This window comes from Manis pentadactyla, chromosome 7 (assembly GCF_030020395.1).
Source record: "Manis pentadactyla isolate mManPen7 chromosome 7, mManPen7.hap1, whole genome shotgun sequence".
Classification (NCBI taxonomy): Eukaryota; Metazoa; Chordata; class Mammalia; order Pholidota; family Manidae; genus Manis; species Manis pentadactyla.
In genome coordinates, this window is record NC_080025.1 from 40,613,725 (window position 1) to 40,633,056 (window position 19,332).

Genomic DNA, 19,332 nt, shown 5'->3' on the forward strand with positions numbered 1-19,332 from the left:
AGAGGCGATGTTTAGGGTACTATCTCAAAGCTTGTAAAAAGAACGAGTTAAATGCTTCTCTCAAAAAGGAAGGAAAATATAAAGATAAAAACTGAATTTAATTAAATAGGAAATTAATGTATGATAAAGAACTTAAGGAAAATACTGTGATACCTTTTTGGAAAAATGTATTAAATTGATTGGTTTTGTTAGGAATTTATCATATTTTTCAATCCAGATTGACAATTTTGCATATTACTTGAAATAATTTGTCCACTTACATTGAATGTTATCATATATATACTTACGTTGAAATGCGTTTTCTTATGAGTTGAAATAGCTGAAACCCATTTTTTTTCCTACTTGTCCTCCTGTTCTGTTTCCTTTTCTTTCCTCTTTTGCCTCCCACAGATGATTAGCATGTTTTACTACTTCATCTCTCTAACCATTAACTTGTTAGGTATACTTTTAGGATTCTTTTAGTGGCGCCCTAGAGATCACCACATATATATCTTTGTCTTATAAGCATAACAGAAAGTAACCCTTTGATTACTTCTTAGGCAATGTAAGGACTTTAGAACACATTTGCTACATTTAGCCTACCATCTCTTGTGTTATTTTCATTTATTTTTATTTACAAGTATTTTACACCACACAAGGTATTATTACTGCTATTTTATAAAACTGACATTCGTTTGGTTTATCCATATATTTTTTCTTCCCTTTGATTTTCATTCCTTTATGCATTTCTGTTCTGATTGGAATCATGTTCCTTCTGTACCAAGAGTTGCTTTTATTAATTATGCTGACATTGGTATGTTAATATTAAACCCCAGACTTTATTCAGATTTCATCTGTTTTTTTCAGCGATGTCATTTTCTGTTTCAGGACCACACATGGGATTTCATGTCATGTTTCTTGACTTTCCTCTGGTCTGTGACAATTTCTCAGTTTCTCTTATCGTTCATGACCTTGGTACATTTGAAAAATACTTGGTATTTTCAGTTTTTATGTGTGTGAATAATAGTTGTGTAATGGTATTCATTATGATTTTAGTTTACATTTCTTAATGAATAATCATGCTGAGCATCTTTTCATGAGCTTATTTGCCATCTATACATCTTCTTCTGTTAAGTTTTTGTGTAAATCTTTTGCTCATTTTTAGAAACTGGTTCTTTGTTTTCTAAATGTTAAGTTTCGAAGAGTTCTATATATATTTTGTATACAAGCTCTTTGTCAGAAATGTGATTTGTAAATATTTTATCTATTTCTCTGGCTTGTGGTTTTATTCTCCTAACAGCATCTTTTTAAGAGCAAAATATTTTAATATTGATGAATCTAATTTATTGTTTTTTGATGTCATATCTAAAAACTAACTCAATATAGCAAAGATTTTTCTCCTGTATTTTTTTTGTAGTTTTGCATTTTAAATTGAGGTCTATGATTCACTTTGAAGTAAACTATATATGAGACATGAGATACATGTCGATTCGTTCTGTTGCATATGGGCATGTTGGTTGAGAAGACAATTTGTTCTCCAGCGAATTGCCTTCATAACTTTGACAAAAGTCAGTTGAGTACATTTGTGTTTTGTTCCTTTGATCTATGTGTCTGTCCCTTTGATGTTATCACACTCTTGACTGATGTAGTTTTACATTAGGTCAGAAACTAAGGTAGTATGCATTGTCTAATTTCAAAATTGTATTGGCTATTCTGGTTCCTTTGAATTATTCCACAAATTTTAGAATCACGTTGTCAATACCTATAAAAAACTGTGCTGGAATATTAACAGCCATTGTAGTGGATAGATAAATGTGGGGAAAACTGACAGATTTCATAGTATTGAGTCTTTCTATTGATTCTGTCTGTCCATTACTTAGGTTTTCCTTCATTTCTTTCATTAGAGGTTTGTGGTTTTCAACATGCAGAACCAGAACATATTTACTAGATGTATATCTCACCCTGACTGTGGTCTAACTTGGTGATTGTTCCATATATACTTGAAATACTCTTTTCTGGTTTTTAGTGGATTGTTCTGTGTGTCAGAGTGGTTGATAGTGTAGATTAGCTTGTCTACATGCTAACTTTCTCTGTATTTGTTCTATCAACTACTGACAAAGAGACGAAGTCTCAAACTGTAATTGTGGATCTTCATTTCACCTTTCATTTCTGTCAGATTTGCTTCATATATTTTAAAGACTGTTAGTTGTTAGGTGTATAGACAATATGGAATTTTATGTCTTCTTACAGAATTAACTTATTTATCACTATCTAATGCTCTTCTTTATCCCCGGTAATGCTGGTAATGTTACTTACTCTGAACCTACTCAGTGTTGTTACAGTACCCACTCCAGCGTTGTTCTGTGTGATGTGTCGCACGGTATCTCAGTTTTCATCCTTTTAGTGTTAGCTTCTGTAAGCATGCATGTTCTAGGTGGCTGTCTTACAGACGGCATATAGTTGGGTCTTGTTTTTTTACACAATTAAAAGAAATAAGAAACTAACACAGCTCTGGGAAATTTAAAATATGATAGCAGAAATGAACAACTCAAGAGAAAGTTTGGAATTTGAAGTTGAGAAAATAACCTGAGATGGAAAATCGGACAGAAAAATAAATCAGAGAACTAGGACACTATGGGTCAACATCTGAATAAGTGTTTCAGAAAGAAGGAACAAATGTAAGAGGACGGAAAGAGTTCACCAATGAAACAAACCTAAACTTTTTCTAGAATGAGGTTAAGTAGCTAAGCTGAAAAGTCCCACCAAGTGTCTAAACAAAACTAAACAAAAACCAGAAGGAAAAACACAGACCATGCTCATTTTAGCGGCGCTACAGAATACTTGGACCAGACAGATCGTTATATTATTTTTCAGGGAGAAATAAGGTCATAATAAAATAATGAGGAATAATAATGTTTCAGAATTTGAAATAATAACACTAGAAGCTAGAATATGATGAAGAAATGCCTCATTGCTCTGAAGGAAAATTATTTACAGCCTGGAAATCTATTTCTGGTCAATCATTTAAATCTGGGAGGGAGCCCAGCAGCCCCCATCCTTCGGGATTCCGTATTTGCGCGCTCGCCCGCTCCGGTCCCTGCCGCCGCGGGCGGTGTGCGCGCACAGGTGGAGCCTGAGCAGCCTGCAGTCCGCGGTGCTAGCTGAGGTTGAACAAGGTGACACTGTTTTCTTCTTTAGCTCTCATTCTGCAAATAAGCATCCTTTTCACGATCTCTTGAGCGCCCCACTTTTCACATTTTTGTGTTTTTCTGGTGACTTTGTTGCTTAAAATGGTCCCAAGCACAATGTCGCGTGCCCTCTAATTTCCTAAGCAAGAAGGCTGCAGTGTGCCTGCCGCCGGGGGGAAACACATACAAGCGGACGAGCTGCGTTGGGCGTAAGCTCTTGTACTCTTGGCCCTGACGGCAGTGTCCGTGAATTAGCTGCGTACTAAGCAGGATGTTTTTAAACAGAAACACCTGTCAAACAAGGTGAGGATGGAGGGGTAGACAGACCCACTGCAAACGGACCTCACGAGAGACTGACCCTGGGCCTCCTCCAGGAGTGGTTGTTCAGTATTTGCTGGGTGAGTGTTTGTGGCAGCTTTACACAACAGCTACTGCCGATAAGGAGAGTCAACTGTGACTGTATTTTCAGCCCTGTCTGCTCCCAGGAAACCTTTTTTCAGAAATTATTAGATGGGTTCCACCAAAATGAGAGAGAGAAGATGCAGGGAAGACGGAGGAAATGGGAAAGGGCCGGCGCAGCAGGAGGGGAGCAGCAGGGATTTCACGGTGATTGTGAGGATGAGTTTGAACTCTAAAACAGGGCTGGAGAGCGAAGAGATGGAGATTGTTCCTGGAGGTTGACTGTGCGGCGCTTAGAACACATACCCCGTTCCCACTCCCTTTCCCACCTTGTTCTTGTGGGACCACACCATAGTCTTTCGAAAGGTTCCAACTTTTCCATAGGTTTCCCCTCTGACCTTGCCCACTGATTTTCCGAAATAGGGCTTTTGTAATGTCTTAGGCAAACTGAAACCACACTGTGATCCTGGGAGGCGTGCAGGTCAGCCTCACCTCCTGGAGCCTTTACTGACAGTGGCAGAATTAGCCTTTCCTTAGAGAACAACCCTTAAAACATCTGAGCAACATATTATGCACACACATACACATGGAAAAATTACAAATAAAACCGTGAGGGAGATCAACGATGCATTCAGCAGAGTGGTGCCCTTTGGAGGAGACAGAGGAGCAGGGTAACATGAGGGAGACATTTCTAAGGTCTGGGTAATGTTCTGTTTCTTAAACTGGGTGATGTGTCCATGGTATCTGTTTTATTGCTACTCGAACTACACACAGGAAGACACATGAACACAAGCAAATACGCAGCACTGTATACTTTTCTGTATGTATTATACATCTAAGAGCATAATTTTAGAATTGCAGTCTTTTTTAAATCCTCAAACAGAGAAGTCAAGAAGTCCTTGTGCTGTGCCTGGACTCCCCAAGGGCCTGCTGTGCCCGGCACTGTTGGCTGCCCTGGGACAAACGCTGTCCAGCCGTTCCTGTAGCACCTGGGTTGACATCGATCCCCTGTTTTTACACATAAGGCCTTTCTGTGCAAAATGTTAAACTGTTCATATAAAGTAGAGGGAAAATCAGGTCAGAATCTGAGCAGCATTTGATTTCAAAATAAATCAGGTCACTGGCCTCACCCTAAGGACTCTTATCAGCATCCCTTTCCACCAGGGACCTATTCTATATTTTCTTCCATTTTCTGTGCTGGTTTTATGGCTCTTTGCTTTCTGTAGCAGTTTCTTCCACATACAGATTTGCTTCCATTTGATCAAAATCTATTTTTTTTCTGTAGAAGGAGGTAAAGGAGAAATGTTTCAAAGAAAAGAAATAATATAGATGATAAACCAATCATCTAATTGCAGAGTATAGGAAACTTAACCTAAATGGGCACGTGTATATGATGGAACACACCAAAAATGATGGAACACATTGAACTAATTATTTAGAAAGTTCCAATTATTCAGGATAGGACAAAATGGCCATTCGCTGAAATTGTGAAATACTCTATGTGCTCACCATTCCTGACAGTCTTCCCGAATTCAATTCTCGTGAGATATTTTTGTTTTCTTTCTTTGCATGTGGAATTCATTTTAATTTTGTACAAATAGGAAGCCAAGACTGTGTCAGGCAAATCTTTTATTCCCTAAGTTACTGCACGTGTGCAACTTCTGTTCTAGGGTCCTATTCTGTCAATGAGTAAGGAAACAATATTCCATTATTCAGAAATGAAATAAGTTCAGGAGTATTGCCCAAATACTGGAAATTAGTCTCTTGAGAGCTAGGTCAGTGGGATGTGTTTACTGATAAATCAGCTGAATTCAGTTTAGGAATAAAATCATTTGCTCAGGAGGTCAATGAGTGGATTTGCAGTAGATTTTCTGCAGTTTTTCTGTCTTCCCAATTGAGAAAAGACCACCGTTTCCAATGTTTCCACATTGAAAAGACATAGCTTGGTTGGTGGGCCAAGTTATTGTGAAATTTCTAGAATTCCAGGACAAAGGCAAATATTTGAATGACACCTCTGAAAAGAGATTCATTAGAATATTTTCCTGGCCTTTCTTGCTTACACCACCATTTATATGGGTGAGGTGTAAGTATGATGATTTAGAGAAAAGTCTAGCTGGCTTCAAAAAGATAAAGAAAAAGTTTCCAAATTCTACAAGCCAAATTGGTCTTTTTCTTTACTTCATTATCTTGGAACATTAAGTAGATCAATATTAGAGAAATGGGGATTTGTATGTGCCCTGATATAAGTATTCATATATGCTTAAACTCTGTAGAATGTATGTTATTTTCAATAAACAATCCTGATAATTTTCTAGTTATCTTAGCATTAGCACTTGCCTTCCATCCTTCAAGCATCCTCTTAAGGGATGCCGGGCATGCCCTTTGGAACATTTGAGTTTGCTGTTGATTGTGTGCCTAGTCTATGATTTCTATGCAGTCGGGACCTGACTCTCATATCACCAATTTCCAGCCATTAGTGAATGCTGCAAGTACATCTACTGAACATATGAATGAATATTGAACAAGACTTACCAAATTCATCATGACAATATTATGTATGTTTTATAAATGAATCATTGGAGTGCAGTGTTTCTGAAAATATATTTCACAGAAAATTGATTCTCTGAGATTTCAACAGATACTCTCTCCTCTTATTTTATAATTAAAGCAATTTGGAGAACTGTAAATTGCTGCATTAAGCAAAATTAAAAAGCTTACCTTTTTATGGAACACAGGAATGCATTTCATAGGTGCAAATCTATTAAATACAGTGCAGATCTAAAAGGACAGAGTGTACATCACATCTAAGACTTATGTCACTGGAAATGGCCTTATCAATAAGATTCCTGCAGGAATAATATTCCACTTTGGGAACTGCTGTGTTATAACATGGTGTTCATTCTTGTTTAATTGATGCCATGTCAATTCATCTGCGCTTTGGTCTCATTATTATGTATGATCACGTAGGTAGCAGATGTAGGAGGGGGACACAGACTGACGGAGAATCCGTTATGAATGATGCCTGGTGGGACTCCAGCACTTCCGGGAACTCCGTGAGGAAGGCTTCATGACCCCTACCTTGCAGGTGAGGAAACGGAGGCTCAGAGAGGGCAATAACCTTTTCCATGTCAGCTCAGCCAATGTGCGAGAGGGGACAGGCATCTGACTCAAGTTCACCTGATTCCAGCACCGTTTCATGAAGTTTAAGCCTTGGGCCTTTCCGTGATGACTGTCCTCATGACAGTGATAAGAGCCTTCCATGGCACCAGTAGCGTCTCTGAGAGGCATCTGGGAGTGTCCCCTGTCAGAGACCCTGTCCCTTTGCTGCTCTGCAGGGAAGTTTCCTGCTTTCCTGTTTTCAGTTCCAGTTGTCTGCGAGACTAGCTGTATTTCCTGCCCTTAAATTCTTTGAGATATACCCACTTCCTTGCAGGGATGCCTCCTTAAACCAGCTCCTGTGGATTTCTCCTTTCTGAAGTAGCATTACTGCCGTCTAAGCCTTACTTGAGCCCATGCCAGGTACATACGGTACTAGGCTTATTATGGGCACACACAGGAGGGCATGAGCCTTGCAATCCCCTTGTGAGATCACATGACAGAGTCATGGCCAGTGATGGACCTGCAGTCTGGCAGGGGCGGCCCTGGACATGGAGGGAGGTTCCTCGCCACAGGGATGAGCAGTCACAGGTCAGTCATCAGTATGAGATTGGGTGGGACGAGCCTGGCACGCAAGCAGAAATCAGGGGAGAAAACTGTGTATCGAGAAAGCTGACACCAGGGGTGGAGGTCACCCCACATAAGCTAATGGCTTCTTTCATAGCCCTGTCTCAATTGTCTGTCTCCTGCACATCATTTGAAGGGGAGTGATCACCTTTCTCTCACTAGTTGCAACAGGTTTTTAACTACAAAGAATATTAACTTGTATTTTATATGGATTACATATCTTTTCCCTGGCTTTTTTCCCTTTTAATTTTGTGAATGGATTTTTACAGTGAACGTATGATTTACATTATAATTATACTATATATATTCCCTAACAGTTTCTTGAAGGATATTTATTCTAATTTTTTTTCTTAGAAAATTTCAGTCTATTTGACATTTGTTTAGAATCATATATTCCTTATTTATTTCTTGATGTATTTTATCATATGGTAATATATACCAAATGCAGCTTTAAGTACATTTTGGAACAAATCTGAAAAACATAAATAATATGTTATCCCAGATGTCAGACTCTTTTCTACGTCCTTGGCACCTAGAGGGGGGCCAAGCCTGCCTCAGAAGCTCTGTAGTAGCTCCGGAGTCAATGGCTGGCGAATAACGGACTACAAGGTTTACCTTCTTTTACACTGGAGAGGCAACCTTCTTTTTACACTGTTGTTTGTGTACAAGGGTCTCAATAGAAAAGATTTTGTCGGCTTTGCCTGGGACTCGCTTCCTACCTAGAAGAATCATATAGAAATGAAGGTTTCAGTCCTATTCAGATATCCAAAAATCAAAAGTTGTCAAATTTAGCAGATAAAAATACAAGATGCCCAGATAAATATGAAAAACATCTCTAACTGGTGAAGTTTTGCAATTTATTAACAGAAGCTGAATACAGGACATTTAGGGCACCCTGATTAAATCCATACAGATGCAAGAGGAACACACAGGATGCTTGGTAAACCCACCGTGACTATCATCTCCCCCAGCCCTGCCCACCCCCTGCACCAAGTACCACCACATGGTCTCACCAACCCTGCTTCTCCTGCACACTGGGGCATGCCCTGCTCATGCCTACTCTAGATGCTCCAAAATGGTTCTCTGTGAAACAGTACGTTTAGTCACATTTACTGAGGACTTACTACATGGGAAGCATCTGCAGAACTTGAAGAGACATGAAAATGGTTGAGAGACAGTATTGCTATGGACTGAATATTTGTATCTCCCCACCACAAATTCCTACGTTGAAGCCCAGCTCCAGTGAGATGGTATTTGGAAGTGGGGCTTTTGAGAGGGGATAAGCTTTAGACATGGCCATGAGAGCAGGGTGCCCATGATTAGTGTCCTTTTAGGAATAGGAAGAGATACCAAAGCTTCCTCTTTCCTGGAGCACAGAGAGAAGGGGCCATGTAAGCACCCAAAGAGGTGGTGGCTGCCTACAAGTCAAGAGGCCTCAGAATGAAACCTAACTTGTCGACATCTTGAATTTGGACATCTAGCCCCCAGGACTGTGAGAAATAAATTTCTCTTGTTTAAACCACCCAGTTATGGTATTTTGTTATGGTGGCCAGAAGAGACTAATACCAAGTTTAAAAGGAGACAAATGTTTAACCTCCCTAAGATGTTATAAAGACACCATGTAAGAGATGAAGTGTTGTACTGTAGAGGTGCTCAATGACTTTCAGATTTTCCTCCTTTCTTACTTCTCCATGCTCACAGGAGTGTAAGCTCTGTGGGCCAGTGTTTTTTATTTCGTTGACAGTTGTATCCCCGGTACCCAGAGTACTATCTGGCAAATAGTAGGCACTTTCCATGTGTTTGTCAAATAGAAGAGAGGGTTACTGAATGATAAAAAAGGAAAGATAAGTGAATTCCAATGCAAAGGACGAGAGATAATTCCAAAAAGAACGGTTATGAAGTTCTGCATAGTGGAGACGGAAACATAGTCCAAGCCTGGGAAAAGAGCGTATGCAAATATGGGAAGCTGTGAATTTTATGGAAAGTCTGAGAACAGAGGAAGCTGATAAGTGGAGCAGAAAGATTTAAAAGGTAGTTTGGATTCATATTGTATAGAAACTAAAAAGTCACAATGAAGCATTTTGAACTTCATGTTAATGTAATATTTTTTACTCTGTGCTCCATGGAATTAAGACAGTAATTGATGTTACATGAAAAGGATGCTCTATAGCCACAAAAATTAATTACATATTGTTTATTTACATACCCTTAGAGATCAATGCATGAATAAGGGCCCTACAGACTCCTACAGTAAAGCCGACTAAGCTTCCCAGCCAATCACACACACAATCTGTTGCCTCTGGGTGTCTCAGTCAATTCTCACCTTATTTGCCTATGGGATCTTTTTCTCAAGGGCAGTCTTTTAACTTGTGGATCAAATGATCTGTTGAGCTCAGTTTATCTCAGGTTACTGGAAACTGTGGAGATCTGAACTGTCATGTGGCATTGCCCCATTCAATGGTGAGCTCAAAGAGTGGGGTTTAAGGCAGAGATCTGCCTTCTAGTCTAGCTTGCTACTGATTCAGGCTATTTATTCAACTTCCATGAATACTTTTTTGCAGTTGTAAAATGAAGAGATTGAATGAGACCATCTTTCATTTTTATGAGTTTATGCTCAACTATTCCCTCAGGAAGCCTAGACTTCAGCTCAGAAAGAAAAATGTCCTTGAGATTCAAGGACAAGATGACCTCAGATATGGCATGATGTTACAATTTCCTTAAAGGCCATTTCCAAGTTTTTACACTTCTTCTTCCTCTATGGACAGATTATTTATATCCTGAAATCTAACGGTTGAATGTAAAGGCCATCCTGGCCCTATTTCTCAGGAGAAGCAAGTGGGGCTCTCTAGTATTGGCTTGGTCATAAAATTTTGCCAATTAATTTTAGAATAAAACTATTAAGGTCCAAACTCTTCTCCAGATGATGAAGTTTTTCCACACTGCAATCCAATTTTTGGAATCTGTGAGGTTGTTCAATCCTGATTATTATGATTAACTTATAAATATGAGCATAACAAATAAACATTTTAAGAAGTAGAACTAGACAGTTTGGTCAATTGTTTAAAAGGTGACTGACCTAAGTTGCTTAAAGGAAATAATTATGCTTGATATTATATTCAGAGGACATAAAATAATGCAAGAGCCCTGATTCTGAATATCATTGAACAGATAATTATTCTCTGCTCCTTTTACCCCACCAACCTAGCAAAGTGTGAATTTTATATTTGTATATGGGGTTAAGTAATATTTCCTACCAAAGTTGAAAATGTATGAAAGGGAAGACACTGATAAATCAAGGCCTGATAAATGCAAGATTGTTCAAAAAATAGTTGGTGATTGAATAAATGGTAATAGAAAATATTATCAGTGAAGAAAACACATCACACAATAAACTTACTTGTGTCTAAACCCAAGATTTGTAAGGAAAATAAGCATGTACATCACACAACCACACAGTTCACCTGACCAGCCTCAGCCCCCACGCCTTACTGTGAATTAGAGTAAGAATAGCCCTTAACTCATAAGGTACTCGTGAGGAAAAAATGAGTATATATGTATATATGTCACATTTAAAACAGGTCTTGAAGAAGAATGTAACAAATGTTAATTATTATTTACTGAACATGATAGAGATTTGGAATCTGGAGAAATCTGGTTCGATTTGACATCATTAACAAATTCATGTATAAATAAATAAAAAAATAACTACTTTAAAACCTGTCATTTCCATACTTCAATGAAAAAGTCATAACTTACCCATTTTCTCAAGGCAAAAACCTGGGAGTTGTCCTTGATTCCTCTAGTGTCTCATCTGCCCCCTCCCTCCATTTAATGTCACTTAGTTGAGATGATTCCATCTTCTAAATGTGTCTCAAATCTGTTCACTTCTTTCCAACCCCCTGCCAGCTGCCCTATTCAAGGCCACATTATGTCCTCTCTGGACCACTTCAGAAACCCCTAGTCTAATCTTGCTCTTTCCAGGCTTGTTCCTTTTCTACTCCATTTCCAGACTGCAGCAAGATTAAGCTTCCAAAAATGCTGTTTTTAAAAATGATATCCTTCTCCACATGAAAACCCTTCTGTGGCTCTTCCTGAGGTTTGAGTTCCTTGAATTGTATTAACATCTGGCAATATGTGGTCTCTGCCAATCCCTCCCATTGTCTGTCATTTCCAATCTTCTACTCTACACTTCATCCATACTGTGAGTTTTTACAATGGGTTAGGACTCCTCTTGAGTCTAGTACTCTGCTGAAACAGTTTATTTTTTCTCCACTCCTTATTCTTCAAATCTCTTTGAAGTCCTCAATAATTTTTAACAAGGGCAAAGAGATCCTCATTCCAAAAACCCAGAGAGCTGCTGCCCTAGGTCAGTGATGTGGTCTGGACAGCCTAGGGTGAACTCACAGCCAGTGAGCCTGCAGATACCCAAGGGCTTCTAGTCAGGAGGAAGACCTCAAAGGCAGTTACCACCAATATCCTGAGCAAGGAGAAAGTTACTGAAAGCATGAGATGCATGAAAAGAGATACTATTAAAATAAAGAGAAGAAGACAGAGGAGGTTCAAAGTACAAAAAGAGCTCTTTAAAGTTAAAAATGTCACAAAAAAATGAACGATAGAAAGATTGAAAGACACAGCAGAGGACCTCTCCAAGAGGGCAGAATATAAAGAAGAGAGAATGTCAGAGGCCACAAATTCAAAGACTTTTCTGAGTTACCCAACAACTGAACAGAAATTCCAAAAAGGAAGAAGAGAGGAAATAATGAAAACAGTAATTAAAGAAATTTCTCAGAACTGAAAGTCATGAGTTTCCATCTAAAGACACACCGTCACCAACACGCATCACTGCAAAACTGAAAAATGCTATGAACAGAGGGAAAGTTGCTAACTGCTCTCAAAGAAGGGAAGACGCAGGTTCTCAAAGAAGGGAAGACGCAGGTTCCCAAAGAACTAATGATCAAAATAGCTTTGGCCTTGTCAATAGCAACACTGAAAGAAAGAAGATCATGGAGTGATGTCTGCAGGGAACATCCACATATTGAGACAATGTTTTCCAACATGAATTTGTACAAGCAGACTCTCAATTACTGTAAACATAGAATAAAGACATACATAGATAGCAAGTTCTTAAAAATTGGTCCCATGTATCCTTTCTTAGGAATTGAGCAGAGGATGTGCTGTGCCAAAAGAAGACACCCAAGGAAGATGAATTCCTGAGGCCCAGGAAATAGAAAACCCGTATTAAAGAAGGGTAAGAGATGTCCCCACGATGAAGGCAAGGAGCGGGGAGCCTCGGGCGACTGCTGGGCGACCAGACTGGAGTTCACCTGGGGCCATGTGGACTGGGGCGGACGCTCACAGACCTCCTCAGGTTGGTGGAGTTGACAGAGTAGCTAGCGGAGGTCCCGTGATATAGGAGGTAGGAGCGCAGACTCTGGGACCAGATCGCATGGATTTGAACAGGCTCTTTCACTAATCAGCTGTAAGCTGGTTCTCTTTATACCTCCCATTAAGTATGGGAATAATAATATATCTACCTGGTAGCGCTGTTGTGAACTTTAAATGAATCTATAAGTGCTTAGAATAGTTCCTGACACAAAGTAAATACAAGACTTCTTACGTCACCTTAAGAAGAGGTAGATAGACAGATGATAGATGATAGATAAGTTGACTGGTAGACAGAGATAGATAGATAGAAGGAAAAAAAACATTATATATCAGGAGCTAGACTGAAGGATGAATTAATGAGAATTATATAGAAAACTGTGAAAAAATAAGAAAGACTCCAAGGAAAACAAAAGTTGTGTACCAAAGGAAAAGTAATCAAATTATAAGGCTTAGCTGTTGATAGCATTTACCTAATTGAAATATAAACCATAAATATAGGGCTAACTAAAACTATGGAATAACTATTTGGGGAATAGGGGACAGGAAATAGAGTAAATTGATGGTGTGGTGTGTGCACGGAAGAGCTACATCTTACTCTTCCATAATGGGATGTTATTTAGCAATATGAAAGTAAAAACCAAAATAATACATTAAAGAATTTGAAGTAGTTGTATCTGGCAAGTAAAATATCAGAGTATACTATTTTTTTCTAACAAGCATTGTATAACTATTTGACTATTTAAAACATGTATATTATTTTATAAAATATGTATTTTATTTAGGAAATTAAAAGTGCAAGAGAGAAAAAAACAAGATGAATCAGAAGAGCAGGAAGAGAAGACTACTCTAGAAGAAAGAGACATAATGAAAGAGAGAGAGAGGACTTAAAAACAAGCTCCAATAATATCCATAGGATATTTTCAAGCTTAATGAACTAATTTGTAACATGAAAACAATCTGCAATGAAAATGGAGCAAAGAGAATTTCTGGTAATTAAACAAACAATACACATGAATGCTGAAATAAATATTCAGTGGTAAGGGTGGGTAATTGAAAGCCAATTTAGTAAACTGGAAATAAAGATAGATGAAATCTCCCAAGGTGTGGATTAAAAAGTCAAATTTAAAAGATTAGAAAGATAAAAAGGATTACAGAAAAGTTTCAGGAGATCCAATATCTGTCTATTAGTTTGAAAAAGAACAGAGAGAAGAAACTAATCCAAGAAGTAATAAAATAAAAATATCCTGGATCAAAGAAGTGATGCCTCCAGCTGGAAGAGGAAATGAAATGCTGAGGAACAATAGTGAGTCCAGACAAATCCTGATATTTCCAATCTTCAGTGATAGAAAAATCTAATAGCTTTCCTATAGGATGACAGTAGCTATCATAGGAAAACAGAGACGACTGAAGACCTAGGATGAGACAGAGTTGCCAGAACTCCGACGGCAAGACAGCCCCGCAGGGCTTTCAGAGGGCTTAAGGAGAGGAATTTTCACTCCTCTGTAACACTCTGCAAAGCCCGCCATCATTATTTCAAGCATGGAACACTCAGCTACCCCTCTCCGAGAAAGGAAAAAATTACTTAGGGATAGAGGCAAAATAAAAGGTAAACCCAGTGGAGAAAGTTAGATATGAAATACAAGAAAGATTGGTGAAATAAGAAACCAATAAAACTTGAAGTTCAAGTGATTGCTAATAATTAGGCTGGAACTTTTGATACAATGGCAGGGAATGGATTGTTACAAAGAAAAAAGATATAATGTAAACAAATGAAACTAATATTCCACATATTTTTAACAAGTTCTGATTGGTGTCAGATGAGAGCTAAGGAACAAGAATGCAGATTCTCACCTGGTTTGTGGGTGGTCAGCTATTGCCTCATTCCCAACGCTAACTGACCGGCACGTATTTACTGACAGCTGAGGTCAACTATTAGAAGAAACAGAAGTAGGATTTATAACTGCAAAAATCACTGGAGGGAAAAAGAAAGTCATAAAGGAAAAAAACACTCTATCCAGCAAAAAGAAGAAAATGAAAGAAAAAGAAACATTTTTTAGCTCGTAGAAGAGGATTAATGTTCAGTCACAAAAATATAAGAAGCTATTTTAGTTTCAACAGCAATACATGAAGAAATAATTCCCATCTGTCTTTATGTAATGTTAGATATTTCTTATTGTTTCCTGGTTCTTTGGTTATAGTTAGTCTATCTTACTGCTGTATCTTTATACACTTTATAAGACTGTGCTGAGTTAAGAGTATGGCCACCCTGGATGACGGTTGCTGTCATCTTCCCTGTCCCCTCCTGTGTCTTCATCCATTGGTCTCAATTCTATTGCCTGGATTTGTTGCTTCATCCTATTCACTCCCAGCTGGGATTGGCACTTTCTCTTTGTTCATCAGTGAATCTCTGTTTAATTTTTTATTCTGCTAGGGGTGGTCATGCATGATTAATTTTTTATTACCTAATAGTTGATAACAACAAAAACACATGCAAATAATGAAGCATAACAACGAGATGAAAAGCTGGGAACCCAACCACTAACTTGAAATTGAATATTACTGACGCTGTTGCATCAACTTTCTTAATTCTCTCAGTCCCATTCCCCTGATACCACATGGAGGCAACCACTGCCCTGCACTGTTTTTCTTATTCCTTAGATTTAAGAAATCTATTGAAAGACTATTTAAATACCCATATGATACAACTAAAGCATTTTTGCTTTAAATATTTCTAAAATCAATTAAAATTAAAAAGAATGCAAATACAGGAGGAAAAAAACTTCTCTTTAATAAAACAAAGAAATAGATACAAATACAACCTTAACCACAAATTATGAAGCTAAATAATGTGAAATCATAGAGTAGAAGGAGTTGCAAGCTAGCACTACTGATTTATACTTGAAGCAGGAGGCAGTTTCTTTAAGGGTGTTATCTAGAAATAGCTAGAAAAGCTCATCCAACCATCTTAAAAAAATTTTTTTTATTTTGGTATCATTAATGTACAATTACATGAGAAACATTATGGTTACTAGACTCACCTTATTATCAGGTCCCCACCACATACCCCATTACAGTCACTGTCCATCAGCATAGAAAGATGCTATAGAATCACTACTTGTCTGTTCTGTTATACTGCCTTCCCTGTGTCCCCCCTCCTACATTATGTGTGCTAATCATAATGCCCCTTCTTCACCCTTTTCCCTTCCCACCCAACCTCCCCAGTCCCTTTTCCTTTGGTAACTATTAGTCCATTTTTGGGTTCTGTGAGTCTGCTGCTGTTTTGTTCCTTCAGTTTTTGCTTTGTTCTTATACTCCACAGATGAGTGAAATCATTTGATACTTGTCTTTCTCTGCCTGGCTTATTCCACTGAACATAATACCCTCTAGCTCCATCCATGTTGTTGCAAATGGTAGGATTTGTTTTCTTCTTATGGCTGCATAATATTCCATTGTGTATATGTACCACATCTTCTTTATCCATTCATCTACTGATGGACAGTTAGGTTGCTTCCATTTCTTGGCTATTGTAAATAGTGCTGCGATAAACATAGGGGCGCATCTGTCCTTTTCAAACTGGGCTGCTGCATTCTTAGTGTAAATTCCTAGAAGTGGAATTCCTGGGTCAAATGGTATTTCTATTTTGAGCATTTTGAGGAACCTCCATACTGCTTTCCACAATGGTTGAACTAATTTACATTCCCACCAGAGAAACCAGAGGTTTCTCCACAACCTCGCCAACATTTGTTGTTGTTTGTCTTTTGAATGGTGGCCATCCTAACTGGTATGAGGTGATATCTCATTGTAGTTTTAATTTGCATTTCTCTGATAATTAGCGATGTGGAGCATCTTTTCATGACCCTGTTGGCCATCTGAATTTCTTCTTTGGAGAAGTGTCTGTTCAGCTCCTCTGCCCATTTTTTAATTGGCTTATTTGCTTTTGGTTTGTTGAGGTGCATGAGCTCTTCATATAATTTGGATGTCAACCCTTTGTTGCATACGTCATTTATGAATATATTCTCCCATACTGTAGGATGTCTTTTTGTTCTACTGATGGTGTCCTTTGCTGTACAGAAGGTTTTTGGTTTGATATAGTCCCACTTGTTCATTTTTGCTTTTGTTCCCCTTGCCTGGGGAGATATGTTCATGAAAAAGTTGTTTGTTTATTTCTAAGAGATATTTGCCTATGTTTTTTTCCAAGAGTTTTATGGTTTCACAACTTAAATTCAGTTCTTTGACCTATTTTGAGTTTACTTTTGGGTATGGGGTTAGACAATAATCCAGTTTCATTCTCTTACATGTAGCTGTCCAGTTTTGCCAATACCAGCTGTTGAAGAGGCTGTCATTTCCCCGTTGTATGTCCATGTCTCCTTTATCATATATTAATTGACCATATATGCTTGGGTTTATATCTGGGCTCTCTAGTCTGTTCCACTGGTCTATGGGTTTGGTCTTGTGCCAGTACCAAATTGTCTTGATTACTGTAGCTTTGTAGTAGAGCTTGAAGTCAGGGAGTGTAATTCCCCCCTGCTTTATTCTTCCTTCTCAGGATTGCTTTGGCTATTCAGGGTCTTTGGTGGTTCCATATGAATTTTAGAACTATTTGCTCTAATTCGTTGAAAAATGCTGTTGGTATTTTGACAGGGATTGCATTGACTCTGTAGATTCCTTTAGGCAGGATGGCCATTTTGATAATATTAATTCTTCCTATCCATGAGCACAGGATGTGTTTCCATTTATTGTATCTTCTTTAATTTGTCTCATGAGTGTCTTGTAGTTTTCAGAGTATAGGTCTTTCACTTCCTTGGTTAGGTTTATTCCTAGGTATTTTATTCTTTTTGATGCAATTGTGAATGGAATTGTTTTCATGATTTCTCTTTCTGCTAGTTCACTGTTAGTGTATAGGAATGCCACAGATTTCTCTTTATTAATTTTGTATCCTGCAACTTTGCTGAATTCAGATATTAGATCTAGTAGTTTTGGAGTGGATTCTTTAGGGTTTTTTATGTACAATATCATGTCATCTGCAAACAGGGACAATTTGACTTCTTCCTTGCCAATCTGGATACCTTATATTTCTTTGTGTTGTCTGATTGCCGTGGCTAGGATCTCCAGAACTACGTTGAATAAAAGTGGGGAAAGTGGGCATCATTGTCTTGTTTCAGATCTTAAAGGAAAAGCTTTCAGCTTCTCATGGTTAAGTATAATGTTGGCTGTGGGTTTGTCATATACGGCCTTTATTATGTTGAGGTACTTGCCCTCTATACCCATTTTGTTGAGAGTTTTTATCATGAATGGATGTTGAATTTTGTCAAATGCTTTTTTAGCATCTATGGAGATGGTTATGTGGTTTTTGTCCTTTCTGTTGATGTGGTGGATGATGTTAATGGATTGTCGAATGTGATGAATCCCACTTGATCATGATGGATGATCCTTTTGATGTATTTTTGAATTTGGTTTGCTAAAATTTTGTTGGGTACTTTGCATCTATATTCATCAGGGATATTGGTTTGTAATTTTCTTTTTTTGTGGTGTCTTTGCCTGGTTTGAGTATTAGAGTGATGTTGGCCTTGTAGAATGAATTTGGGAGTATTCCCTCCTCTTCTACATTTTGGAAAACTTTAAGGAGGATCAACAATCTTTTGATTAGACAGAGGTGTGGAGGCATGAATAGGCCATGGAAGGTGGAGAACCAACCTGTAGAAATAGTACTAGTATTGATGTCAAAGGAAAAATAAAACTGACACAATAATATAGTGCAGGAGGTGGGCTGGATTGAGGTAAATTGCTCTATATAACCTATCAGTGACATAAACACCCAAATTGGAAGGAGATGCCCTCCGAAGGGAAAGGAAATAACAGACCTGAAGAGAATGAGTTTCAGAAGAAAATAGCTGAATCAAAGTTCCAATTTATCCCAGCCTCATCTCTTGCTAATTATCAGCTGCCCCATTAAAGAGGTGTGTCACAATGAAGAAATGCACACAGGGCCTATGCAGAGATGCTGCAAAGAAAAGGAGGCAATAAACAAAAGGCATACAAAAAAGCATGCATTGAATGAAAAATGACCTGGTCTAAAAAAATTAATATGTGGTCTCCTAGAATGGAAGGAAGCAAGGGAGGAAGGGAAGAAGGGAGGGAGGAAGGAAAAAGGAAGAAAAGAGAGACATTCAAAGAGGAGACTGTAAAAGAGTGGGAGGAGATAAGAGTGAGCTGGCTGCTTAACATTGCTAGTAACCTGGGAAATGCAAATGAAAATACAGATAAGACACCATTTCACAATCAGATTTGTCAAGAACTAGAAATCAGACACTGTTTAGTGTTCTCATTGGGAGCAGAAAAAACTTGTATCACTCTCCTAAGACAAGAGGAAATTGCTACACACACTCGGGGAGCAGCACAGTCGGATCACAATGCACAAACCTCAAGATCCTGCCATTTCATTCCCAGATCTACACACTGGGGAAACTTCCTGAGCTGTACAAAGATGTGGATTCATATGTGTGTGTGTGTGACTCTTAATGGCAACACTGTAACACCAAAAAATTAGAAATAACCGTAATGTTTATGATAGGAGAAAGGAAAGATATACTATGGTATGTTCTTAAAATGAAATTATATATAGCAGTAAAATGCAACAAACTGGAGGTATATGTATCAT